Genomic DNA, 6,732 nt, shown 5'->3' with positions numbered 1-6,732 from the left:
TTAGAGCTTCTGTTAAGTGTGTACATTTGTTTTGGAGGGAAGGGATCATATTTTCATTCCCACAAAATCTTCCTTAGTCTCTGAAGGTCATTTTTAAAACTAAAATCTTAAAAAAAATTGTACAGATCCATTATCTTCAAAACTTCTTGAGCATATTAATTATATTTTTTGAAAAGTTTTCTTTTTGTCTTTGGATAATAAATATCTGTTTCTCTTAGGGTCAATCATTGTATTTGATTACCTTTTAATTTTGTACTTGATTTTCCTCAAATATCTGAGGATCTTGACTGTCCATTCACACTTATGAAGAACAGGTGTAGATGTTTTTCCCCAACTGCTGTCTCTCTTCAATTCCAAGTTCCAGTTTTGTGTTTGTGGGCAGGGCTCATCTTTACACTTCATTCAGGGGCAGCTGTATCAACCAGGGATGATTTTGTCCCCCCCAAAATAGTTGGCAATGTCCAAAGACATTTTTGGTGGTCACAAATGGGGTTACTACTGTGTTACTGGGGTAGAGACCAGGGATACCGGTAAGCATCCTACAGTGCAAAGAAAGCTCCCACAGTGCAGAGAAAGCTCCCAAAGAAGTATCCAGCCTAAAATATCAACAGTGCCACTGCTGAGAAACCCTGTTCTCAGGTATAAGGGCAGAAAGTATAAGCAGGCTGATCATTCTCCTTGGTGCCAAATATGGAACACCCTTCTTTGGGGTGCCAATATTTGGAGTCTCAGCCTTTCCAGGGCACAGTGCTCAGTCTCTTTGGAAGATAAACTTCCAGTTTTGCTATGAGGACTGAGGCTATTATTTCCAGTCTCTCAGCGCTATGAATGGGAGAATGGGATCAGCTGTTCTGTGGGCAGTTTTTAATTAATTACCTACCCCAAGGGTTTATGCCACATGGCTCACATCTATATTCTGTACTTTCTAACTTTGGGCTTGGAAGTTCTCTGGTTCCACTGAGGAGAATCAATGTTTCCCACCTTTATTGCAGCCTTTCCTAAGCACATTCATAGCTACTGCTTTCTTTCAAAGCTCTCCTATCTCTGTATCTTCAAGAAATTAATCAAAAATCTGTGTTTTGATGGTTTCCCTCCTGTTTTCAGTGCTACTGTAGACTAATTCACCTTTATTCACTTTTACTCTCATTTCAGTAAAAGTTTAGAAAAGAAGATAATCACGCATTCTCTCTTATGACTGAACTTAATAAACACATTGAAAGTGCATCTAATTTCAAATATAAAAAATAAATATCTTACTTTTTTGGTGAATATAGTTTTAACTTAAACTTGATTTGCTATGGGTAATTTTTTCTCTTCTAAAGGTCAGGATTTTATTAAACAAATGGTTCAGTTTTTTCTTAAATTTAATAACCATATAATAGCTTTTTAGCATTTCCTCTTCCATCAGAATATTAAACTTAATATTATAAAATGCAAATGCTGTCTCTCTCTGGGAAAGAAGCATAGATGAAGTCCACCTTCCACCCTCCGACATAGATATGATAAACACAGTCGTACAATTAACCTCCTGACTGACTGGACAATTGGCATTGACTGGCTGCTCTCATTCTCCGGGTAATCCTGATGATGTTTGATGGAATCAATGGGGCTTGGGATGTATGCACATAGACCAGCTCTGTGATGTTAAATCTTCTCTCTCCTAGGAGAAATGGTCATATCCCTGGTTGACCACAGTCTTAGCACTTACCCCAAACGAATCAAGAAAGCAAAAACCGTGAGGATTGTTGTGTGGGGTACTTAACCCCACTCTTTCTGTTTCCATGACTAGCAACTTCTGGTAGTAACACTCCTGGCCTCCTTCTATACCCTCAGTCCTACGTTGCTGGTGAATTTTCTAGAAGAAAATGAACTCAGCTCCTTCTTTCTTTCTCTTTCAGATCTTCGTTTTTTTAAGAGGCATACATTCTGGTCTGTTCTCTGCCACATAGTAAGGGACCTAATTCCAGGGCCTGAGGTTGTCCGGCTATACCTGAACTGGTTGGAAAATTTGCCTAATTTAAAAAGGGGTATTACCAAGTCATTTGAGTCATAGAACTAAAGCCATGGTCTTCAACATGATCAGTCAGGAATAAACATAGTGTTTTCCTGTTGATATGACTGACTCCTGTGTCTCTCTCTCAATGGACTTTGAACTTGGAAGAAGAGAAGAGGTATTGTCTTAGTTTGTTAGGGCTGCCATAACAAAGTACCACAGATTGGGTGGCTAAAACAACAGAAATTTGTTTCCTCACAATTCTGGAGGCTAGAAGTCCAAGATCAAGGTGTCTGCAGAGTCGGTTTCTTCTGACGTCTCTCTCCTTGTCTTGTAGAAGACCATCTTCTCCCTGTGTCCTCACCTCATCTTCCCTCTGTCCCTGTCTGAGTCCTAATCTTCTTTTTTTTATAAAGATGCCAGTCTTATTGGGTTAGGAATCATCCTAATGACCTCATTTTAACTTAATTACCTCTTTGAAGACCCTATCTCCAAATTTGGTCACGTTCCAAGGTACTAGGAGCTAAGACTTCAACATATTAATTTGGGAGGGGAGCATGATTCAGCCCAGATAGGTGTTGGATATTGGCTCCTCCTAAAACTCCAGCTGTTATGTACAGATGCACTTCTGGCTGGATCTGTGTGTCATGCTCCTATAGTCTCCTAGCATCTAGGCATGGGTCAGAATTTGTTCTCAGTATAGCTATTAATTATTAGTTCTGGACCTTATTGTAAGTTTTAACCCTTTGCTTTTAAAACGACTCACCAAAATGACTTAATATGGGCCTAAGTAAGTTAATGACATAACCAAATATTGTAAGAAGAATCACATCATTCTAACCTGGAATAGAATGTGACCTCAAATATTTCAACCACAATTATAAATTACCAAAATCGTTTCATTCAAAAATGAGTACTTTATTAGTACTTTATTTATTCATACAATCAATTCACTCTTATGAAAATAAATGTGAGCTCAATATGTCAAAGGGCCTTCAGTTTTCAAGTCACAGAGAATTAACATAAGGCCCTGGAAGCATCAATAGAAAAATCCACGGGGTACTGTGTTTGTACTTGAATCCTGTAGCAAGGAAACGTGTAAGTTGAAAAAAAAGGGTCAGCGGAGACTACATGAGTGGGACAGAGAGTGAACACAGAGTGTCCCCAGAGGCTAATGGGTTGAGGCAAATGAGCAGGATTTATTTGGTAAAACTTCCAAAAAGAAGGTGTTATTGGACAGGGCTCTGTTAAGTGTGTGGGATAAGGCCAGACAAGGAGGTTGAAAGGAGTGGAGAGTTGGGAATTCCCTGGTGGTCCAGTGGCTAGGACTCCCCACTTCCACTGCAGGGGGCATGGGTTTGATCCCTGGTTGGGAACTAAGATCCTGCATGCTGCATGGTGTGGCAAATAAATAAATAAAATAAAATAAATAAAAAAGAAAAAAATGGAGGGTCTGGTCCACAAAGACACAGGGTCAGAGAAACAAGGTATGTTCACTGAGCGGCAGAGTGTTCTTGGAGGGGAAGGTGGGAGAACAAACTACAGTAGATCAACTGGAAAAAATCACATCCTTAAATTCTGGAACAGCTTTGGGTGTGAAGGCAGTGTTTTATAACTGCTATCACTGGCTTGGGGAACCCAGGTAGCTCATTTTAGGGATGGAGAAAAGTGCATATGTAGGTGGCAGAGATCAGGCCAGACTGGTGGGCAGAGCCTGGCTTTGCAGGGCCTTGTCTCTGATCCTGCGTCGATTTCTTGCCCTTCTTTACCAGACTACCCTTTATTTTTACTCATTGAAACTCATCACTTCTCCAACCATTTGTCTTAAATTCTCACATTGTTTCCCCCAAGTTGATCTTGTAGGTAAATCAAGTGACTGTGCATTTTCATCCCTACTTACATCCTGGAGATTAAGGGAAGGAAGTTGGAAGCAGATGACTAGTCATTGTTGAGACTTTTGTAGAAGTGCCCTTATGTGTTAACTTTGACCCTCTCATTAAAAGTTCTGTGGAGGTGCCTCTGACACAGCTGTGCACAGGCTTTGGGCATGCTTTAATTAAATAGGCGTGTTATTTATTTCCTTCCTTGGCATTTAAAGAATAACCCATCAATGAAGAACCCTATAAAATATTGTGCCTTTTTATTGACCTTTCAATTCTTCACTGCCAAGAAAATAAAACTCCTGTGATCCAAAAGAGTTGTGAGATGAAATTTTGAAGTGCTCTTCCCACCTTCTTTGGAATCTTGCATCTTTTCAGTTGATGAAAATAGAAGAGATTGTTGTGAAATCATTGTTTGAATTTAAGACTAACAGAAGAGTGGCTTTTAGGCGGCCCTAGTTGTAAGTGGAAAGCAAAGACTTTGCTTGCCAGGTGCCCTATCTTTACCATGCAGCATTTTCCAGGCTTTTAAACTGGCCTGTTACTTTGGGCACGGCAATAGCCTGACTTTCTTATCTCCTTGCCCTACCAAAGCAAGGATCTGATTCTTCCAGGGTCTGCTTCTTTAATAGACTGGAAAAAAAAAACAAACAGTTGTGTATGAGGAATCACATATGTTGCTCCATGCCTATCAGTATAGCTAGATAGTATTATAGAAGAGAAGAGGGTCATCCATCAGAACTAGAGCCAGATTCTGCCACTTGTATTCATCTTTTTAATAAACTGTTATTGAACATTAATGTTCTGGGCATTTTCTAAAGGTGTGACTTTATCAGATTTTTTAACATCTCCATATATCTGATTCCTCACAGTGTTTTGGGACAGGTAAAGTGAAATAACATTTATTTAAGTATTGGCTAGTATGTGGCATGATGGAGCCTCCATGAGTGTAGATACTCCTTCTTCCTCTTCATTAACTTTTGAAGATTAAAATTTCAACATGTGTGGTGTCCCAGAAGAGTATGAAGTCAAAAATTCCTGGTTCTTATCTTGCATCCACTTGCATTTACTGAACTTGTGCCATTTTTCATAACACCTGTGGACAGTAGTGTCCTCATTTAAAGGCAGAAGGTATACTCCAACACCTACCTACACAGAGGCCCTTGGCAAAGACTGGGAGATTATTGGTTCCAAGCATTTAAGGAAATATTTGTCTTATCATTAGCTGACCACTAAATTAACCAGGAAGAGATTTCAATGGCACACACAACAGACAACTCAAAGTTTAGAGAATGAGTTCAGGGAAGTTGCCAAAAAATAGCAGTGGCAAAGCAATAACAATAAACAGCAATGACAACAAACCCTGGGGAGGGAGCAGAATCTGACAGTTGCCCTATAGTATTAGTTAAATGGTCCAGTTTTTCAACACAAAAAGTGAGATATGGAAACAAAAAAGAAAGTATGGCCCATATACAGGAAAGAAGCAGCCAGTAGAAAGAGTCCTGAGGAATCCCAAACATTAGACTCACTAGGCAAAATGTTTAAGTCAGTTATTTAAAATATGTTTAAGCACTAAAGAAAACTATGTTTAAAGAACTAAAGGAAAGTGTGTAAAAAATGTCTCACCAAATAGACCCCAAATTTCCCAAATTTGATGAAAAGCATTAATCTGTGAATCTAAGAAGTTCAACAAATTCCAAATAGGACAAAATCAAAGAGATTCACAGCTAGACACGTTGTAATCAAACTGTCAAAAGCCAGAGCCGAAGAGAGAATCTTGAAAGCAGCGAGAGAAAAGCATCACGTACAAAGAAGCCTCAATAAGATTCACAGCTAATTTCTCATCAGAAATCATGGAGGAGGGCTTCCCTGGTGGTGCAGTGGTTAAGAATCCGCCTGCCAATGCAGGGGACACAGGTTCGAGCCCTGCTCTGGGAAGATCCCACATGCTGCAGAGCAATTAAGCCCACAACTACTGAGCCTGCGCTCTAGAGCCTGTGCTCCGCAACAAGAGAAGCCACCGCAATGAGAAACCTGTGCACCGCAATGAAGAGTAGCCCCCACTCACCACAACTAGAGAAAGCCCGCGTGCAGCAACGAAGACCCAACACAGCCAAAAATAAATAAATAAATAAATTAATTAATTAATTAAAAAAAAAAGGAATCATGGAGGCCTGGAGGCAGTGGGATAATGCATTCAATGTGTTGAAAGAAAAAGACTGTTACCGGAGAATTCTATATCCAGCAAAAGAATTCTTCAAAATTAAGGAGAGGAAAAGGACAAGGAGGTCTGCTCTCACCATTTATCTTCAACATTGTACTGAAGTTCCTAGCCAGGGCAAGTAAGCAAGAGAAAAAAAAGGAAGAAAAAAAGAAACAAATTCAAACTGGAAAGGAGAGCTACTATTTTCAGATGATCTGATCTTTTATACAGAAAATGCTAAGGAATTCAGAAAAACAAACAAAAAAACACCCTTTTAGAGCTGTTAAACAAGTTCAACATTGTTGCAGGATACAAGATCTAAATACCAAAATAAGTTGTATGTCTATCAATGAACAATCTAGAAATAAAATTCAAAAAATTTCATTTAAAATAACATACAAAGAATAAAATATTGAGGAATGGAATAAATTTAACAAAAAATGCAAGACTTGTACACTTTAAACTACTAAACATTTTTGAAAGAAATTAGATAAGACCTAATGAAAGGACATTCCATGTTTATGGATTGGAAGACAAGATTGTTAAGTGGAAACACCCCCCAAGTTTGTCTACAGAAGTAATGAAAACCTTATCAAAATCCCAGCTGCATTTTTCTCCCCCAGAAGTTAATAAGCTGATCCTAAAACTTGTAGGGA

Source organism: Lipotes vexillifer, unplaced genomic scaffold (genome assembly GCF_000442215.2).
Source record: "Lipotes vexillifer unplaced genomic scaffold, Lipotes_vexillifer_v1.1 scaffold589, whole genome shotgun sequence".
Taxonomy (NCBI): Eukaryota; Metazoa; Chordata; class Mammalia; order Artiodactyla; family Lipotidae; genus Lipotes; species Lipotes vexillifer.
The sequence above is the reverse complement of the archived record's forward strand: the minus strand, read 5'-3'. Positions refer to the sequence as shown.